This window comes from Bos taurus, chromosome 26 (genome assembly GCF_002263795.3).
Source record: "Bos taurus isolate L1 Dominette 01449 registration number 42190680 breed Hereford chromosome 26, ARS-UCD2.0, whole genome shotgun sequence".
Lineage (NCBI taxonomy): Eukaryota > Metazoa > Chordata > Mammalia > Artiodactyla > Bovidae > Bos > Bos taurus.
Window position 1 is genome coordinate 8,952,665 of NC_037353.1, and position 22,456 is coordinate 8,975,120.

The 22,456-nt window shown below is 43.9% G+C and overlaps 1 protein-coding gene across 28 annotated transcripts in view; it reads right to left on the reverse strand.

Moving 5' to 3' along the window:
* The window catches only part of SGMS1 (sphingomyelin synthase 1), a 323,882-nt gene that overhangs the window by 252,084 nt on the left and 49,342 nt on the right, over nucleotides 1-22,456 (reverse strand). The window contains exon 3 of one of the 28 annotated variants that reach the window (XM_059881895.1): nucleotides 13,322-13,385. The exons of 25 other annotated variants lie outside the window; for them this stretch is intronic. The gene's annotated coding sequence lies outside the window, so the exon portion shown is untranslated. Of the gene's footprint in view, nucleotides 1-13,287; nucleotides 13,386-15,632; nucleotides 15,782-22,456 lie in introns of all 28 variants that reach the window. 2 more of the 28 variants (XM_059881896.1, XM_059881894.1) reach the window with 2 other exon arrangements.

Sequence of the window (22,456 nt, forward strand, 5' to 3'; positions counted from 1 at the left end):
TTCCCTTTAATAAAACAGGTAGATTCAAGTGTAGGAGCACTTATCTTCCTGCTGCTGCTGCTAAGTTGCTTCAGTCATGTCCGACTCTGTGTGACCCCAGAGATGGTAGCCCATCAAGCTCCCCCGCCCCTGGGATTCTCCAGGCAAGAACACTGGAGTGGGTTGCCGTTTCCTTCTCCAATACATGAAAGTGAAAAGTGAAAGGGAAGTCGCTAGTCGTGTCTGACTCTTAGTGACCCCATGGACTGCAGCCCACCAGGCTCCTCCGTCCATGGGATTTTCCAGGCAAGAGTACTGGAGTGGGGTGCCATTGCCTTATCCAATTTATCCTCCTAGTTGTATGCAAAAGAAATGATAAGTTCAAAATGCCAGCAACCAGTGAACAGTAAGTATTCCCAGGCTTATTCTCTCCGCAAGACTGTGGCTCAGTAAGTCTCTCTCCACCATCAGTTATCTCAGAAAGCATCACAACTTTTAAAACAAAACCACCACCAAAAGAGGATGAAGCAGGAAGTTCCACGGGAAATCATTCTGAAACTGACTGGAGTCAGCCTATGAAAACCAAATTTAAACTTCATATCCCATTAACTTGGATTGTGTGAGCTCCAACCTGGGCAGAGCTCAAGTTCATCTCTAACTCTTCTCCAAGAAAAGGAGAGAGGCACACATAACTACAACAAGGCAGGTAGGCATTTTAGGACAATCTGGCTTTTGTTTGTTTTTCAGTTAAGCACGTCCAGTGACTAGAAGAACCAGGAAGCAACAAACCCAATGCAAATAACAAATCACAGGCTGGTCTAGCTGCTGCTGCTGCTGCTAAGTCGCTTCAGTCGTGTCCGACTCTGTGCGACCCCATAGACCCCTGGTGGCGTTCACCAGGCTCCCCCCGTCCCTGGGATTCTCCAGGGCAAAAGAACACTGGAGTTGGGTTGCCATTTCCCTTCTCCAATGCATGAAAGTGAAAAGTGAAAGTGAAGCGCCTCAGTCGTGGTCTGGACTTCTTAGTGACCCCATGGACTGCAGCCTACCAGGCTCCTCCGTCCATGGGATTTTCCAGGCAAGAGTGCTGGAGTGGGGTGCCATTGCCTTCTCCGCCTCCTTATGTGTAGGCTGTACAAATTGATTTCTGTCCAAAGAGCAGAGGATGGAAAGGTGGGCGGAAAGTAACTTTACAGTGGGGAAATTTGACAAGCATTATCTCAGTCAAGGGATCAACGTCAGTATCAACAGCGTAAGACGTGCTGGCAGTACGTACTGTGGACACAATGAGAGTGGATAACCCAGTCAAGTCATGAGAAAGCATCAGACAAATCCCAAATTAGGGACGTTCTATAAAATACCTGGGGAAAAAATAGTACTCCTCGAAGCTATCAAGGTCATCAAAAATGAGTAATATCTGAAAACAGCCATAATCTAACACTCTAGGAGATATGACAACTAGATGTAACATGACACCCTGAATGGGATATTGAGACAGAACAGGGATATCATGTAAAAAATTAAAGAAATCTGAATAGAATGTGATTTTAGTCACTCAGTTGTGTCCGACTCTTTGTGACCCCATGAACTGTAGCCTGCCAGGCTCCTCCATCCATGGGATATTCCAAGCAAGAATACTGGAGTGGGTTGCCACTTCCTTCTCCAGGAGATCTTCCCAACCCAGGGATTGAACCCAGGTCTCCCGCACTGTAGGCAGACGCTTTACCATCTGAGCTACCGGGGAAGTCCATTAATATTGAATTATTAGTTAATGACAGATGTACCATACTAATATAAGATGCTAACAGCAGGGAAAACTGAGCAGGGGGAACATACAGGAACTCTCTGTATTGTCTTTGCAACTTTTCTCTAAATCTGAAACTAATCTAAAATTAAAAGTCTGCTTTGAAAGATTATCTTTGGCTCCTCCCTCTTCCCTGCTGTCGTCCAAAATGTCTCTTTCTGTTCTCTCCTCTCCCGTTCCCTTGGTTGTCACCCTCTCTAGTCTTTATTCCCCAATCCATCCCCACACTGTTGTCAGGATAAGATTTCAAACACACAAATCTGAGGATAACGCCTTCCTTATCAAAGCCCTTCAATAGCCAACCCCTTACCTCTATCAGGAGCAGCATACCTTTTCCGTATAGGCCCAGACAGTAAGAATTTTAAGGTGGGCAAGCCTGCCCTGCTCTGCAGCACTAAAGCAGCCATGGAAGACAGGTAAACAAATGGTTGTGGCTGTGTTCCAACAAAGACAGGCATAGGACTGGATTTGGCCCACAGGGCATACATACATCTAGTGTGTCGAACCCTGGCCTAGTGAATCAAGCCTAAACCCTTAAACTAACATTCAAGGCATAATCCACAAACCCTTGACCCTTCTCTCCAGGTGAGCCCAGCTTCCTTTGGCTAAGCTCTTTGCTCCTACATGGATGCACCCCTGCTTCTCCTCCGGCTAGATGAATTAGGGTCCCTTTTCTGGGAAGGGTCTTCAGATCATTCCATACGAGAAAAATTTCTCCCTTATCGTAACTCGTAGCACATCCGGACCCTTGTAACTCATCTGGCACAATATCAGTGAAAATATTAAAAATCATCACGGTATCATTCAGTGTTGTGTATTTGTTCAGAGTAGTTCTTTCAAATCAATCCCAAGTATGTTTAAGATATTAAGTAACACAAAGTCAGTAAAGACATTCCCCCATGCCGTCCAAAGACTAGCAGGTAATAAATACTAGTACCTGCTTATTAGTACTATACTTCCTAAAGTGTGTTACAAGTACATCATGGCATGTTAATAGGTGTACCTTTAAAAGGAAGTGTTTTTTAATCAATTATGTCTAAGGAATTCTGGGTTCAACTAAGTTAAGCAACTTTCTCTGTCCTAGGAATTTTCAAAGCCTTCATTGTACATTGTGAATCTCCTTAAAGAGGGATATATTACACAATAACTCTCAAATCTGTTAGACTATGAAATTTTTTTCACATTTTTAGCATCTGTATCCTAGAGAACAGTTAGGGAATTGTTGAAATTAAGCGTACTCCTACAAGGTGGACTGAAAGTTCTAATTCTTTCTATTTGTCACCATGGTAGGCTGAATAATGCAGGCCCCCCCACCCAAAGACATCTATGTTTCAATCCCAAGAGTCTTTTGATGTTACCTTACATGGAAAAAAAAAAAAGACTTTGCATGTGTGATTAAGGTTCTTGAGATGGGAAAATTATCTGGATGGGCCCCAAATGCAAACAAAGGTATCCTTATAAAAAAGAGACAGAGGGTGATCGGACAGTGGACAGAAGGAAAGATAACATGACCAGGAGGCAGAGACCAGAGGACAGAGGCCACAAGCCAGGGAGTGTCAGCAGCCGCCAGCAGCTGGAAGAGCCAAGGGACTGCCTGTCTCCTGGGGTCTCCAGGGGGAACACAGCCCTGCCAACACCTTGAGGTCAGCCCAGTGAAATGAATTTTGGAATTTTAGCCTCCAGAACTGAAAGAAAATAAATGTGTGTTGTTTAAGTCGCCAAGTTTGTGGTAATTCATTACAGCAGCCATAGAAAAGTAATACAGCCACAGCACCTATCACGATGCTGTGCTCTTTGCTGAGGTTAAACATTCCTAAGTGAAGTCAAATTAGCCCTGTCCACAATAGGTCACAGTTAGCCTTAGCTAGTGAGGTTTCCAGGCTTTCCTGGTGGCTCAGTGGTAAGGAATCCACCTGTCAATGCAGGAGACATGGGTTCGATCTCCGGGTCTGGAAGATCACCTGGAGAAAGAAATGACAACCCACTGCAGTATTCTTGCCTGGAGAGTTCCATGGACAGAGGAACCTGGCAGGCTACAGTCCATGGGGTTGCAAAAGAGTCAGACATGACTTAGCAACTAAAAATGACAAAGTGAGGTTTCATCATCCATTTAAGGGAAACAGGTTGAGCCAGTGGTCAGGAATCTGGACCTGGGTTAAACCACCTCAGTTCAAATGCCAGCTCTAACATTTACCAGTTAATTACATGACCCCGGTCAAGGCATTTATCCTCTTTGTAACTCAGCTGTCTCATCTGTAAAATGGGACCATCTTCATAGAGTTGCTCTGTGGATTAGATAAGATTATGTATAAAAAGCACTTAGTTTCCTGGCATACGATACTCACTCAATAAATGAAAATCACTATTATTACATTACAGTAGTATTGTGACTTAGAGGCAAAAAAAAATCTACTTTCAACTCCAAGCTAAATGTCATATTCTTTTATTTTCAGTTTGGCAAACTAAATATCTTTACCAAATTTCTAACTTAGGACATTTAAAATGACCTCAGCAGGGTAAGGCAAGTGGAAAAGTTCAGCTTGCCTCTCTGAATCATGGCTGTTAATATCAGACTTGATAAATTTTGACAGCTAATAGCTCTAAGACAGGCGCTTAGTGTCACGCATTAAAATAACGTCGTTCATTAAAAAGCCTACAGCTATTTCTCTTGTAGGGGCTATCTATATTAGTTAGTTCAAAGAGCCAGCAAAGATGTATTTTCTTAATTATTAAGCTGCTGATGCTCCATTTGCTAGTCTTTATCTTAATGTGTGGTTATGCTTACATTAAGAGCAACAGATGGAACAATTCTGATAGGCCCCAATACAGGGCTGTCACAAGGCCCTTGGGAACAGCAAAGAGATGAGGGTTGTGGCGTAATGTAGAAAAGCCCTCCCAGCATGTCTTCCACCTCTTGGTCTTGCCCCATCTACCACTATTCTCTGCAGACAACCTAGGCACCACTTGCTGTCACATTCTACAGTAAGACCAGCCTACGTGAGTGAATTAGAAGTTTCCATACAACGTACCTGATTGTAAATATTGGCTCACCATTGATCACAGGTGCTTGAGACACAGAACTTCAGCTCCTAAAGCCTTAAAGAGACTTCTATGAAAATGCAGGAATCCTTAGCAAAATGAGTATTTTAATACTAGTTCCATACTTTAGTATTCATTAGAGTAAAAGAGTCAAAGTAGGGCTGTAGAAAGAAACTAGGAATTTTCTGAAAAAAGATATAGAATAAAAAAATCAAACCACCTTCACTCTCCTTTTGGGTGTCACAATCAAGAATTCTTAAAAAAATTATAGTTCAAGCAACTTAATCTATAAATTTCCTAGAATTCTGGTGAAGCAGGATGGGCCATGATGACTTGAATTTGCATGAGAAACCAACAGATATCATAAGAAAAATGATCAAGATCTCCTTAAGACACAGGAACTAAGAACATTCAACAAAGGTGGGAAAGGGCCTCCTCAACTTCTGGGGGTGTGGCAGGCAGACAGGGCACCCACTGATAGAGCACAAGAAATGGGCCACAGGTGTACAGAGAACTGCCTGGTCACATGGGACGAGGACGCAAGAAAAGTGTCATCAACACAACCAACAGATTCCACACGCCACCACACCCCTAAATGCCAGTCCACAATGGTCTGCCCTGTGAGGGATAAAGGAGACAGCCGAGCGGGGGTCAGCTCTAGGGACTAGGCTTGAAAGAACTTAAAGGATCTTGAGTCACTCCTGGGATCTGCAGAGAGAAACAGGGCCTTAGCGAGAAGCACAGAGAGGAGGAGTCTCAGAGCACAGTCGGTGGGAGTTCAGAATATCTGCATTGATTTCTACACCCTCACAGTCCAGGCCCTCACAACAGAGGAGCTACAGAGGCACCAGCCACACTAACAAGTTATGGCAGAAGTGGGGCTGTGGGAAAAAAATGAAAATAAGTCACCTCTCCGACCACATTCAAGACAGAGAGATGCATCACCCTCTTGGCAGTGACAAACAGATGCACAGCATACAGCATACACGTCAGTAAACACACAGCCAAGCTGTCCTGGTCTGTCGATTGAGGACCACCAAAACCTCAGTGAGGTCTGCTAGTTCCAAACAGCTTCAACTACTGAAAAGGTTAAAAGTTAGGGATTTTTAAGAAGCACTTCCTTCATTTTGATCTCTCCCTGGTAGCTCAGCGGTTAAAGCGTCTGCCTGCAATGGGGGGGACCCGGGTTCAATCCCTGGGTTGGGAAGATCCCCTGGAGAAGGAAATGGCACCCCACTCCAGTATTCTTGCCTGGAGAATCCCACGGACGGAGGAGCCTGGTGGGCTACAGTCCATGGGGTCGCAAAGAGTCGGACACGACTGAGCGACTTCACTTCACTTCCTTTATTTTAAAATTTTAAAACAGAGGTTGCAAACCCGAACGCCAGTGGAGTCAGGCATGGAGAGCAAATGGCTGCAGCTGGCAGGTATGAGGAACCAGAAGGAACCTCCGAGCAGGCAACCACTGCTCAGCCCAAGGCCACTGTGGCCATGGGAGTGGGGGTGCGGGGGTCCCCAGAGATGGCTCCAGGCTGTCGCCAGCACAGGCCATTGAGACAGTCACAGAATCACTGACACTCTGCTTGCTTTCCTTTTAAGACTATAAAAGTCATATGGGTGAATAAAATATAGTTCCATGGAATATAAATGAAGTGAAAATCCTTGCCCTTGACTCCCCCACTGGCTAACAGATTAGATTACTATGTATGCTTCTTATTCTAGACGCACAAAATGTTCTACAAGTTGTTTCACTTAACAATATGTCATGGACAGTCTTCCACATCAGTACATGCAGGTCTACTGCATTCTTCTTACCATAACTATCGTTAGAATACAGAATTTCCATGCTAGAAGATGACTGCAGAGTCTCTAGGCTGATCCCTTCCCTTCTGGTCTCCAGGGGTCCCCAGGTCCTTCAACCACACAGGAAAGAAGCAGAGCCCCCCAGCACGGGGTGACATCGGCAGTGTCACCAGTATCACATCATCATCTCAGCTTTTCAGAAGAGCAGAGCTTCCAATACGGGACATGAAGAGCGAAAGGAGACCTAAAGTATCTAAGAACAGGGTAATGAAGTGTAATCAGTGAAGAACCTCACAGCCATCAACTTTGCTTTTTTTTTTTTAATTATTAATAGCAAATATCTGGAATCACTCTAAATTCACCCAAGTCACTGAAAATTCCCTTAGCAGTCATGTTCTATCTATTTCCAAAACACACATGAAGTGGAATCAACTGACATTTTCATGAAATTCACCATCTTCCTGATCCAGGGCTTAAAGAAAGAGGGCAAGGCCTGGCCTCCAAGTAAGCTGTTTACTCCAGCCAGCCATAAGATGCCAATTCCTGGACCTCAGGGGTAAATCCAGAGGGAAACTAGTGGAATAAAGGATGTGGTTGAGGCCTTTGCCTCAGAGGCCATTCTTATAGAAGGAAATAGTTCTTAAAAGAAAGAACTCTAAACTTTGTATTTGAAACATTAATTCTGTTACGAACTCAAGATATCAAAAAAGCTAATTAAGTATTCAGACCTTCAGAAAATCCAGTTTAACTCCCGGATATAGAAAAACCTCTCTGTCTAAAGTTATAAATTCCCTGGAGACCCAAACCTCCTGGCATGGCTAGCTTTCAAAACATTTTAGGAAACTTGACCTCAAATTAAAATCAGCATTTCAGCAAGGGTTACTTACAGTCTTTGAGAAACTGTATTTCAGATAAACACAAATTGCAGAAATAATTTATTTCTTATCCTATTAATACAATTTGCTTTATAAAAGAAATGCTTAGGGTTTTTTTCTGGTATACTTTATTGCCAAGCTAGCAACAGGGAATATTCCACATGGCTCCCTTTTCCCTCTTTTTTATTGCCAAGTGGAATCCACCATCCTAGCCACCCTGTCTCCTGACTCTCTTCTCCACTCCAGCCCCTTGGTTTAGGCTATCACCAAATTTCAGGGTGACCACAATAAGAGCCTCCTCACTCGTCTCTGTCACCAATCCCATTTGTTCCCTATAAGACTGCCAAGAATCCCTTTCTCTCACTCAACAGATATTTACAGAGCCCCTCGTATCTGACAGACACAAGGATGGAGCAGGCACACCAGCAATCTTTGCCCCTCAGGACCACCCCAGAGTGGTATCAGACAAGTGATCAGTACTGTGGAGAAAAAGAAGGCAGGGAGGTGACAGGAAGAGGCGGGGCTGGGTTACTTTATTTACGTGGTCAGCAAATGTGAGCCTGTCCCGACGGAAGGGGAGAGGACCAAGGGGTCAGGGAAAGAGTATTCCAGAGGGACAGGAGCACGAGCCTGTGCACCTGAGGCCGGCAGAGGCCAGGGTGACTGGACCACAGCGAGCAGGGCGAGACTCCTAAGAGGTGTGATCAGAGAAGGCCCACACACAGGGTGTGTGGCTCACGGTGACCACCAGCTGGAGTGAAATGGGAGCGATGCTTCTTGCAGCAATTCCTATCTGGGATTTCTTGGAAAATGTACAGTTCTTCCAAATCTTGAGAAAAATAAGTTGAGAAATAGGAGGAAGGCATCATAAACCTCCCGCTTGTTCAGCCATCAACCTAGAATCCAAGGACATCAAATCCAAAGGAGGAGCAGAAATGCTGACGTGCAGAGGTGAAGGTTAAGGCCAACATTTTCCAGAACTGGGCCAGGAGCACGTAGAAGCGAAGCTGCCGCAATCCGATCACCGGGCCTTGCTTACAGCTGTTAACCCTGGTCTTGGCGCGTGTTCTCAGTCCCGTCCGCTGCCAGTCGGCCTCACAGAGTCCATGTTAATACGCTACACAGAGTATGCCATCTACAAATCCTGGCTGTACAGAGTGCTGTTAATCTTGCTGGAAGACCCAAATATTAACATCATTTAGACATTATCGGATCATGTTCAGAAACATGTTTTGGTATCTGAATATTAAAAATAGGGTACTTTTTTGGTAAATGTACTAAACAATATTTCTTATCTATTCAATATTTTTTAGATATCCATAATAATGAGTAAAGAGCAATAAGAACACACTGGAAGTACTTTAAGAGAGGTTAAGCAAATTAACTAGCTTGTTGCTAGATATGCTTTAAACATTGTAAAATTTTTAATATAATCGAGGAAATGTTTAAGAGGAAAACGTGCTTACCAGCAGAAATGCAAAGAAAAGATGCAACTGTTGTAGAAATCAGACTCTAATTTAAAAATCTAAACTAGCAAAAATAATAATAACAATATTTCAACAGCAAAAGTAAACCAAGGCAACCAGGAAAATAATTTTATTGCTTGAGAAGGAAATGACTTTATAGGAACTTAGGGAACCCAAATCTTTTATAAAAAGCAATGGGTACGCCTGTCCATTGCTCCAGAGACACTGTACATTTCAAGGCTATTCTCTGTACAAACATGGGAAATCATTGCCTCCATAGACAAGAGAAACCCATGGCAACATGCTTCCCAACTGTAGGCAGGTGGACAACAGGAAAAGACAGAGGGAGGCTATGGGAGTTGGTAAGATTAAAGGTTACAGAGGGAACTAACATAGACATACTCAATGACAGAAACTATTCCTGCCACTTAACATATATTTATTTATATAATCCTCACAGTCACTCAAAGAGATAAGTGCTATTATTAAACCTACCCCCATCTTATAAGAAGAAACTGAGGCACAGAGAAACAAAGCTAGTTTTCACACAGCTACTAAGCAGTAATGTGTGTGTGAAAGTCACTCAGTCATGTCCAGCTCTTTGCAACCCCATGGACTATAGCCTGCCAGGCTCCTCTGTCCATAGGGTTGTCCAGGCAAGAATACTGGAGTGGGTTGCCATTCCCTTCTCCAAGGGATCTTCCCGACCCAGGGATTGAACCCACATCTCCTGTGTCTCTGCATTGCAGACAGGTTCTTTACCATCTGAACCACCAGGGAAAAGCCAGACACAAACACGGATTCTGGCTCCAAGTCCATTCTAGTAACCACTACACTTTCCTGCCTCCATGCTACTTCAACTGGACCCTATGATTTCAGAGTACAATTGGCAAGTTTTACATGCTAATGGTTCAATGAACTCTCATTAACACCATCATCATCACCATCATTATCACTGCTTACCTCTCTATTTTTTTAATTATAAGAACATTTTACTTAAAGGTACCACACAAGCTTTTATCCCCATGTGCTGAATCTAATTCCCCAGACTGGAAGCTTCCCCATTCTTGCCATAAAAAATAAACAAGTCACTCCGGGCTGCTTAAATTTCATGCCTGAAATATCCCAGATAAGCAACTTGGAATGAGCCAAAACACCAGGATGAAAAATGGCAGCTGGCAACCTTTTGATTCATTGGAGAACTGGATGCTGTCAGTGTTCCAGGATATGACATTGCAAGGCCTTGGACCTAATAGTCACTGCTTTAATGTAAGTATGCATTGGTCTGGAAGCTATTGAGGGCAGCTCCACAATGATCCACCGAGACCACACCTGGAAAAGAGAAATCTGCCCCGAAGCAGACCACAAAAGCTAAGGGAAACTGGCAAACGTGCCACAGAGTATACACCAGAGATCAAAGACCTGTTACTGAAACTACAAGGCTTGGACAAAGAAGACTCCTAATTGTTGCTTTGTTTACCACAGTCTTTTACCTCTAACTTGCTGTTGCTTCTTTAGCAACAACAGCGTCCCGTCCACTGACTGTTTACCCACGAAGCCCACTCCCATCCAGCTGCCAGAGGTGTGCCCGTATCTCTCCTCTCAGGTCATCTGCAATCACTGATATTCTGTGTCTGCTGCCACATGTTCTGCTGTCCACAAAGGCAGTCACACCCCATAAATACACAGACTGCTTTGGGAGTGAAAGTGGAAAAGAGAAAGGATTAAATGTAGTTATCTTGGCCTAATGTCTGAATATGGGAGATCTGTCTATCAGATATATTCTAGATTTAAACCCATTTAACTGCTAAGGAAACCGAGTCCCAGAGAAGTTAAGTAACTTGCTCATGGTTGTAAAGGTCTATCTGTCTATTATCAGCAGTTTCAGCAGGCTGATCCTGCCCGAAAGACACAGGAAACATTTTCACCAGCGGAGGAGAATGAAGCTTCTCATACAGTGAGCTCTGGGGAGACACCCACAGCATGGAAGGGGCACTTAGGAGTCACACAAGGGATAAGATTATATTCAATGTATGTCCCATCACTTAGAAACTCCTAAAAACAAAACCTGTTCTCTCCAATCTAAAACTATAAGGAACTTCAAGTCAGCTATGTAAGCTGGAGGAAGCATCTGACATCTCTTACTTAAACACAGGAAAGTTTGTTAAGACGGAAGAAAGGAAATAGGCAGCTATAAATAGCACAGCAAGAAAGTGATTCTTAGTGGAAACTTTCACAATTTTTCCTTCAATTTACTGTAGACACATACATTCATACATATACATTTGTACGAAGTGTGTGTGCGCTGTTTTATATTTTTCCTTGTCGATTCTAGCAATACAACACCCAAGTCTTAATGCCAGGCACTGAGAAAACAAGGAAAGAATATTAACAATGACAAGTATAAGTCAAATCAATGGAGCGCGAGAGGCCCTTGCCACAAATTTCTGGTGGCCCAGTCCTTTCAGGAAAAGATCTGGCAAGAACCATAAAAGGCTCATACTCCAGATGACCAACAAGCACATGAAAAGATGCTCAAGATCGTTAATTATTACAGAAAGGCAACTCAAAACTACAATGAAGTAACACTGCACACCAATCAGAACAGCCATCATTTAAAAATCTATAAACAATAAATGCTGGAGAGTATGTGGGGGAAAGGGAACCTTCCTACACTGTTAGTAGGAATGTAAACCGGAGCAGCCGTCGTGGAGAACAGTATAGATGTTCCTTAAGAAACTAAAAACAAAGCTACCTCATGATCCTGCAATCCCAATCCTGTGCATATATCTGGGAAAAAAACTCTAATTTGAAAAGACACGTGCACCCCAATATTCATGTAGTACTATTTCAATAGCCAAGACATTCACTGAAAGATAAATGGGTAAAGAAGATATGGTGTACATGTATACAGTGGAATACTATTCAGTCTTAAAAAAGAATGAAACAATGCCATTGGCAGCAACCTGGATAGACCTAGAGATTATTAATCTAACTGAAGGAAGTCAGACAGAGGACAAATATCATATGATCTCTACACTTTTATGTGGAGTCTAAAAAAATGATATAAATGAACTTATTTACAAACAGAAAGAGACTCACAGACTTGGGAGAGCAAGCTTGCGTTGACCAAGGGGGATAACAGTGGCGGGCTGGGGCAGGGGGGTGGTGCGGAGGGGCAGAGAAGGAGGAAGATTAAGTTTGGGATTGATGTGTGCACACTGCTGTATATAAAACAGATAAGCAGCAAGAATCTGCTGTGTAGCACAGAGAACTGTGTTTGATATCTAGTAACTGTATGGATGTGAGAGTTGCACTGTGAAGAAGGCTGAGCGCCGAAGAATGGATGCTTTTGAACTGTGCTGTTGGAGAAGACTCTTGAGAGTCCCTTGGGCTGCAAGGAGATCCAACCAGTCCATCCTAAAGGAGATCAGTCCTGGGTGTTCATTGGAAGGCCTGATGCTGAAGCTGAAACTCCAGTACTTTGGCCACCTCATGAGAAGAGTTGACTCATTGGAAAAGACCCTGATGCTGGGAGGGATTGGGGGCAGGAGGAGAAGGGGACGACAGAGGATGAGATGGCTGGATGGCATCACTGACTCGATGGACGTGAGTCTGGGTGAACTCCGGGAGTTGGTGATGGCATGCTGAGATTCATGGGGTCACAAAGAGTTGGACACAACTGAGTGACTGAGCTGAATAACCTATAGTGGAAAAGAATCTGAAAAAGAATACATTTACAGCTGAATCATTTTTGCAGTACACCTAAAACTAGCACAGTGTTGTAAATTACTACATGTCAAACTTTTTAATGGTAAAAAAATAAAAATACTTTTAAAAAAAGCATCATACTCTTGGACCCAGTATTCCTATTCCCTTTGCATGTCATAGTCACGAATTTCCTCCCCATTCTGCATATCATGTTTCTACCCAGTTAAGATCAGAATCCACATATAGTTTCTGTATCCAGCTACAGTTTTCCTAACAGCAGTTTTCAAAGACTGCATGACTTAGTAAGGGGCCCATCACTGGGATGGAAGAGACCTGCTGTGTCTTTTTGTGTTGTAATCATGCCTTGTTATTCAAGAACAGTCTCTGAACTAAGCAGCGTGTCACCCAATTTAGTGCTCACACTGGGCAGATAAAAACTTTTAAATCATAGTTTAGGAACCAGTAAACTAGAACAGTCAATAGGAACAAAAGAAGACTTGGAGCGAAAAAGGCCTAGTTTCTGAAATATGAAGTAAGGATTTGACCTCAGGCAAATCAGAATTTCTCTGGGTCTGTTTTTCCATCTGCGATACAGTCTGTGAATGTTTACCATACACTGGACACTGGTCAAGCATTCCGCACACCTCGGCTCACTGGAAGCCCATCACAGCAACACGAAGAGCGGGTGTCATCACCCCCATTTGACAGCTGAGGAAACAGAAGCATGAACTTACAAAGTTTGTATCAACTGGCAGAGCCAGGACAGAGCCCAAGCCATCTGGAGCCAGATCTTGCTGATAGATTAGGGGATTTCTGGGGTTCCTTAAATCTCAGACCCTTGATGATTCTGACAGTCGAGTGCTTAGTTGGTCACATTCATGCCAGTTTTTTGTAGTTGGTCAACGCTGGTCACAAGTAACTAATCTTTTATCTTCAAACACTGTGAGATTTAAAGCAGCTACCAAGACACTGACTTCAAACCCTGACTTTAATTAAAGGGCAACCTAAAACAAACTAGAAATCCATATGGTGCGTAAAATGCTTCTTGAAGATTCAACTCTCCATTGATGTCAGAACAACTGAGTTATCAACTAACTTGAAAAGCAGAAGGATGCAAGATAGAGAAACATTTGCTTCTGAAATAAGTGAAACTGGAAATATAACCACAGACAGTTTCCAGGCTCACAAGCTGGTCTCTGCTCAACAGTATTTCAGATGGGCCTCCCCCACCCCACTACTGAGGACTCCAGAAGTCTGCCCATCCTCCACGACCAGGCAAAACAAGAAAGGAGAGACTGAAGCAACATTTCCAAGCCATCAGAGACCATATCCTCGTCTGGGATCAGAAAAGCCCACCCAAGTTCACATGCATTTCTTCTTTTCAGATCAACAGTCTGAGGCCCACACTTTCTTTTCTTTCTTTTCTCAAGTTCCAGTCTCTTCTCAGTCCAACTCACCTCACCCAAATAAATGAATGAAATGACCACTTTCTAGATCAGAGATTCTAGGAACTCAGCTGTGCACAAAGTCCAGGTGTCTGATTAAAATGCAGACTCCCAGCCTCTATACCAGTAGACTATGGTTTGCTGGGCCTGCTTTGGGACTCAAGAATTCACATTTCCCCTAACACTCCCTGCATGCATGCCTCACACACACAAACACGCCCCTGTCCTCCTCTGCCTTGTACACAGGTAGAAAACCACACTTTGATAAACAATGCTATAGAGAATGCAAGAACAAAGTTACATCTCTTTAATTTTTTTTAACTGAGGTGACATTGGTTTATTACATTATGTAAGTTTCATGTATATATCATATTTCAACTTCTGTACAAACCAGAGAGTGCCCACCACCGCAAGTTTAGTTTCCATCCGTCACCTTACAGCTGACGCCCTTTATCCATTGGACCCACCTACCCCACCCCCGCCAAACCCTTCCCCTCTGGTAACTACTGCTCAAAGTCACATCTCTTTTAAATCATAGCCTAAACTTCGTGTCCAAACTGTTGATGAACAGAAGGGTCTTCTCTGGTTTCCCCTTTCCCTGTGCATCTGCCCGTGATTCCCAAATCCACCTTCAAAACACACTTCCCTCCCCTGATCTGAGCACTGATCTGTGGCCCTCACTGGGTGAGCTCTAGCCGTTGCTGTCAAAAAAAAAAAAAAAACAACACAGCAACAGAGTTCCTGGCAGCCTCAGCAAATCATTCCTAGCACTGAACAATTGCCTGGAAAACGTCAGAGCAGTAGCTTCACTCGGGAACTATATAAGTGGATGCCAACTTCCTATCGAGCACTCTGGGGCACTTACAAATGTGTGGAGGGATGCCATGGACCACCTGGGCCTGGCGACTAGCTCCTGACGATCATTGCTTCTGAACCCAACATTCTCTGGCCTGATGGGAGCCTCGAGTTTCCACACACACAGACCGTGCCCATAGGAAGGGCGTCCTATATACACGGGCCAAGCAGTCCTGTGACTACTGGAAAAAAAATAATGCCAAGAGGCTGGTAATTCAACTAAAGGAATGTATTACACCACAGTTAAAATGAACCTTGCTAAAATACCACGATACCGAAAACCATGTTAAATCCTCTTATATAAGAAACTCTTTTTATGGAACCCGTCTACTATGCAATCAGTCCCTTAGTGACTGGGGTTTAAGTTACAGGAATCCACAGGTGCAGGGTTTCTGCTTACACTTGTGCATCCCTTGGAACAAAGGGACTGACAATCTACCTCGCCATGCCAGAAGCGCACGGATGACGGCTCCCAGACCCGGCACCTCACCAGGGGAAGTGTTACAGGGGCTGGAGAAGCTCAGACTGAAAAAAAAGCAAGCATCTCTCAGGGCCTTGGGCCACATCAGGCCTCCAGCCAAGCACAATAACCTGTGACCTATGTGACATTAAAGCACAACAGGAACGCAGCACTCTGGCACCCAAGACCACTTACAGCCACCTGGAGTCCGCACATCAGAGCCCTGGCTTTCCTGAGTCCCCCAGCGAGGCGCAGTTAGAGACGTGACGTGGGAGAGAGGATCTGGTGCAGCGTGCAATAGCAAACCCAGGCCGCAAGGAGGTGAATAGGACAAGGAGGCCGCCCTGTGGGAAGGGACAGGGTCATGATTGGGAAGAGCACAGGAGAGCTTCTGAAATGTGGCTTTCTTGGTCTGTGAGATAACGTGTTCACATCGTGAACATCTTTTTTCTATGTACTTTGATCAAAGCGTCCAGCTTTTTTAAAAGGCACCTGAGATATAAAACTATACAAGAAGACCAGGCTCCAGCTCTTGGGATCACACATCCCTGACGGACACCTGGCTGGTCAGACTAAGCACATGTGACACCCAGAACTATGAGCGATGTTCCCACTGGTGGCCACATGCCCGGGAGCAGCGTCCATTGACTACAAGGTTCTCCAAACTCCACAGCTCAAATGTAGGGCTGGCCAGTGTGGCACTTTATGAGCAGAAGAGAACATATGAAGATGGGAATTACCGAATTACCCACAGTTAATGGATTACAATAAACCAGTGTTTTATCCACTGGGGGGGAAAAAAAAAACGTCATAGAGAAAAGAATGAGACAAGGGCAGATAAGCAGATTTGAAAAGGCTAGTTCAGGGAGGACATACCCTGAGTGCTCTCACTGGTCTTGTGTCCCGGCTTGTCTGTGGCTGGCTGGCCTATTTCCTGGCACCCACTCTCTTCACCCCCATGTCATGAGTCATGGGAGCACTGGGGGAAGGGTGAGCATAAATGATTTTCTTCTTTTATGAGATGGACTTCCAAAAGTTTTTACCCTCCAAAGTTTTTCCTTTGTCATATTTTTATGAACTAAGCAAGGTGTTTATATATTGTTCCATACCCTTTTCTTCCCCCTAAAGTACGTTCTGAAGGGCAGAAGTGGTCCTTCTCAATTCGGTAGGATATCTTTGGACTTTGCACAGTGTCTGGGATCCCTTCCACACAGGCATTTTTATATACAACCATGTGTCCAAAAGCATCTATACCAACACTGGGGAACTTCCCACTGCTGCAAAGCAGATTACATTGTAATCTATGCCAGGGCAGCAGCACTGACTTCCACCACACCGTCTTAGAACAGAAAGTACCAGCACTTTCAGCCTGGAGACTGAGGAAGGATTCTTAACTGCTGCCATTGGTGTTACAGGAAAGATACATCTGGATACGAAGTGAATTAGTAAGTAGTTAAAGGCCTGGGTTTGGGAGTCCAGTACAAATGGGTTAAAATCTAACCCAACTCTAGCATAAAAATCTTGGGCAAGTCACTTGACCTCTCTGAACCCTCCATTTGGTCACAATGTCCCAGGTCCTAGAAAGGACAGGACATCTGACTCATTTATCTCTAGGAAGGTTCCACATCTCCAGCCTCTCTCTCTGTGGGTGATTTAAAAATTAACACATGCTGGCATCCAACATCTACATCTACTCTGTTGGGGTGCCCTCCTCGATTAGTGAGCACAAGTGGGAGGGGACCCCACCCCATTAGAGACACTGAGAAGAAGAGCCATCGTCCCCTCCATCCCTGGCATCTAGTACGTACATGTGTCACCAAGGCCTAGACAATCAGATGCTTCCAGCCAGGACCCTGAATCTGGAGTGAGTGACCCCGGGAGACAGGGACAGAGGAGAATGTAGCAGAGTGGCACCACGGTGACTGCACATCCAGGGCCTGGCTGGAGCCAGCAAGCGTGTCCTCACTGGGGTGTTCATAACACACGGTGTCACTGTTCCGGGTTATGGGGTTTGCTGTGCTTCTGGTAACCCAGCCTCCTTTGGCAACTGCGGGATATCCTTTCAGTGTATCCTTCCTCTGCTTAAGTTCTTACTTGCTACCAAGAACACATGGACAGAAGTGGGAAAATTCTGATGACCTTTGGCACTGAGAAGTGCAAGAGGATGACAAAAATAAAACATCAAAAGGAGCCAAACCAGAGAAGTGATGGCTCAGAAAATAAGACCAAGCAAAAGATTCATGCTGCTAAAGTGGTATTCAATGACTCTGCCTCCTCTTTTTCGCAGTGTAACCTTTACAACAGCACCCTCCGTTTTGAAAACTGATGCTCTATTTGCTTGACACAGTGGAGGATGCTACAAGCGAAAACACATTGATTTTCTTTGTTTTATTCTGTTGACAGCCTCTTCCGTTCTCAAATTTCTTGCCAATTCTTAGAAACTGGAAGGTGATAGCTTATTAAACTCCTTAGCATTCAGTTCAGTTTGTTGTTGCTGTTCCGTAGCTAAGTCATGTCTGACTCTTTGTGACTCCATGAACTGCAGTATGCCAGGATTCCCTGTCCTTCACTATCTACCAGAGTTTGCTCAAACTCATGTCCATTGAGTCGGTGATGCCATCCAACCATCTCATCCTCTGCCACCCCTTTCTGCTTTTGCCTTCAATCTTTCTCAGTATCAGGGCCTTTTCCAATGAGTTGACTCTTCACATCAGGTGGCTAAAGTATTGGAGCTTCAGCATCAGTCCTTCCAGTGAATATTCAGGGTTGATTTCCTTTAGGAGTGACTGGCTTGGTTTCCTTGCAGTCCAAGGGACTCTCAAGAATCTTCTCCAGCACCACAATTCAAAAGCACCAGTGCTTTAGCACTCAGCCTTCTTTATGGACCAACTCTCACACTGTACATCATTTAACAAATCTTTATCCAAAGCCTACTGTGTGCAAAGCACCATGCTATGCACTAAAGCTAAACTCATAACAAAGGGAGATACTTCAAGTCAAATTCAACTGGAAATTTCATAATTAATGTTTGAAATTTTTATTTTAAATGTAAAACACCAAAGTAATTACTGCGTGAGCACTTATTACACACAATATATTCCAGTGCTATAAAACTAAAAGGGTTCACAGCGGTGACCTAGGAGTCAAATGCAAACCACAGGCTGGTTCTGTTTAAGCCACCTGGAGTTGGTGTTTCTTCAGGTTTTCTATCAGTTACTTAAAAGTCTGCATATCTATGAAAATTGGAAGATCCAGTTCCCTGTTCCTGACCTGGGCTGCCACCTGACAACATGGAGAGCGTTCTATCCACCTCTGCTCCAGTTATAAGGGGCAGACAGCTCTCCCATGAGTCTCAGGGCCCAGGCTCTGATATTTTATTTAATATCAAATCCACTTTGCAAATTTATTTTACCTGCTGGGTCCCAAGAGGCACTGTGGATTCTTATTTTAGATACATCATAAAGTGAACTTTTAAAAAAGAGACACAAATATAATTCAGATGCTTCAAAACTTCCGTTTTCCACAAGGGGAAAAAAAGGAAGAACAAAATTTTTCCCACTTGAAACATTTCCTGGATTTTAGACTTTCTGGAAATATTAATTTATAAAGTACTTTATCTCTTATTGCAACACATTTTGTACTTAAATACTTGTTTTCAGGAAATGACAAGACATTCTGCCTCCCTGGTTTATACACATCCTACCCTTTAGGCGCAGGGAAGGGCCTGGGAACACCTGTCAAGTTTAGAAGGGAAAAAAAGCAGGTGGGGTAAGAACCTCATGACTTTTTAAACACTCTTGCCTTGACCATCATATTTCTCTAATATATCAAACATCCTTTTTTTAAGAGCAAAAAGCATCTGATGCTATCAAGGCAATATTTTCAAACTGTTGCATGTACATATTTCTATTTCTTCCAAATTTCCTTTTTCTCTCATTAAGAGGAGGCAGGCAAAAATTGCTCATACCTTTAATTCACACATAGCACTGCAAAGAGCTTGAATAGTCATTCAGTAACCCTTGGCGAGTGCCTGAAAGCTTGAATGAAAAAGGGAATGAAGGAATGAACAAAGGAACAGAAACGGAAGAGAACAGAATAACATTATTTTTGAGGCAGAGGGAACCACAAGGAGCCCTCACTGCCTGCTCTCCAGGGCTGGCAGCTGCCTAATGTCCTTCCTTTATCTATCCAAACCCAGCCCATCAGCTCTCCCACCACTGCCGTCCACATGCTAGGATTCATACTCTATAGGCTCATTTTCCTAAAAACCTTTACTAAAAGTAAAGCCTGGTTTATAAAAATCAACACGCAAACTGACATTTATGCTCCTGTGATTACTTTTTCCCTGCATGAATAATGAAAAATAATCTACAATACACTGAGGTGGTATTTTCTTGTCCCACAGAAGTGAGGGCTATAAGCACTGCCCGGGATGCCTATAGATGTAGTAAATGGTGTGGATTGGAAGCTTTTTATTTTTTTGGAAGGGATGCACAGTAAGGATGCCAGGGCATGGGGCCAACATGGTTCAGCGGAAAGAACCCAGGTTTTGGAGACAGTACATCTTTTTCCTAGCTAGGAGGGAACAAAGCATGGTAGTTAAAAGTATGCACTCGAGTCGGATGGCCCTGGAGCCAATGCTGACTCAGCCACCAAAACACAACCTGGGCTGAACCTCCCGAGACTTTCTGTCCCCTGTGAAGAAGCTGGGGGGATCCCCACCTTGGGAGGCTGGCGTGACAAGGCCACAGGATGGCACCACCCGGCACCCAGTCTGCCACAGTGGCGGAAATGTGGCTAATCTTCTCCACGGCCTTTTTTCAAGGTCTTCCGCTGACCTTCTAGGAACGTCTGGTTACATTTTCCAAAACAGCTGTGTGTGTGCTGGCAGAGCACTGCACGCTGTGGACCTTCCAAGGGAAAGACGCCATAAAGACTCATGGAGATTTTGTCAAGGCTTCTGGCTTCTCATCCCCTAAAGGAAGTCCAGGGAACGTGGAAGGTAGTGTCTGCGATTTTACTATTTGAAACAGCCTTCCTCGCCTGCTGAAGAAGTCACACAAGAAACACCTTCGATTCTGGGTCCCTCGGTAGCAGAGGTAATAAAGGACTGGAGCTCAATTACACAAAATCACTGAATATAACAGAAAACTTCTCCTGGTAAATCGGCGGCTAAGCCTCAGGTTAATTCTGCCAACGTTATTCCTTGTGGACCTTCAATTTTCTGAACATATTTTGTTTTAATAATCCCAAAAAACATCAGCATAACCCAGACCCTTAAAAGTATAGCTAGTAGCACTATATCACACATGAAATTTTCTTCCAAAGTGAGAATAAAGACCCAGTGAACAAATGAGAGATAACGTTCAAGGTATATGTGCTACTGCAGAGTAACTACAGTTCCTTATTAGGTTACTAATCACATCATATAGTGGGCCCTTCAATTTTTTATTTCCAAAAAGGGTAAAAGAAACCACTTCTGTCTCCTATCCTGCAGATAGAATGGTCTGCCTCCAGCAAGAATTTTCTCGAGTCCAACTGCAAACACCAGTTTTCTCTTGCTACCCAAGGATCAAATTACTGACAAAAAGTAGAAAAACAAACAGCGGCCTAATAAATTGCTTGTTTTGCAAACAAACTGCCTTCGTGGATGGAAACATAAACCTTAAAAAGTCAATGAAGAAACACGTCTTTATAAGGCCACGTTGCCAGTGCCTGGGCAGCCTATGTTCCCCGCCCAGAGAATTGTCATGTCCATTTTAATAGTTAAGATTTTAAGAGAACATGGGGAACATTAAGAAAGGCAAGAGCTGAAGAGTCAGAAGAATAAGAACTGAGAAAAGCAAATTCAAATCTGGATGCAGTTAAAACAAAACCAGACATCTTTTCCCCTTCCCCACGGTGAGCACTGCTGCATCCAGAAGCGGGGCACCCGGGAGGGCCGCTGCACAGCACCCAGCATGCCACAGCAGTTGGGCATAACTACAGCACAGTAAGGGCCGCCCTGGGGGCTCAGACGGTAAAGAATCTTGAGCATAACTACAGCACAGTAAGGCCTGCCCTGGGGGCTCAGATGGGAAAGAATCTGCCTGCAGTGCAGGAGACCTGGGTTCCATCCCTGGGTTGGGAAGATCCCCTGGAGAAGGGAATGGCTACCTACTCCAGTATTCTTGCCTGGAGAATTCCATGGACAGAGGAACCTGGTGAGCTAGAGTCCATGGGGTGGCAAAGAGTCAGAAATAACTGAGCAACTAAAACTTCACTTTTCACAGCATATAATATGTTATACTATGATAATGAGTCTGAGCAAACTCTAGGAGACGGTGAAGCTCAGGGACACCTGGTGTGCTATGGTCCATGGGGTCGCAAAGACCCAGACACGACTTAGGGACTGAACGACAACAATGATAATAGCATTCTCTGTTTATTTAGCACATACATGCCAGGTACTGCTATGTGTGAATACAGTACACATGACCATGTACACATACATAACATAGATACAAAAATCTATATATTCACACAGAAAACATATTTTACATATTTAACATTAAATATATTAATATATTTACAATTAATACTAAATATGTATGTAAAATCTCATTGAATCCTTAAAATAACCTTGAAGCAAACAACATCCCCATCTTAAAAGATGAGAAAACCGGGATTAGGAAGGTTAGGTAACGTTCCCAGGGGCACAGGCAAGATGTTAGGATACACACGCAGATAAGTTTTATCTAATTCAAAACCTGGGCTCTTACACACCATATCATCAAAGAAGGTTCCAACAGTAACCCCACCAACACAACCACCTAACCTGGATCAGCCCCAGTTTCTGATCGGAGATACCCCACAGAAAGGTGGGTGAGAGATGAGCTGAAGCAGCTCACCCTGCAGATGAGACCCAATTTCTTTCAACAGAAGCACAGCCAGTTCATCCTCATCATGGACCCAACAGTAAATCTCTCAAACAAGTTTATAACCGTGGCCTCCACAAAAGGCATCAAATCTGGGTCTCG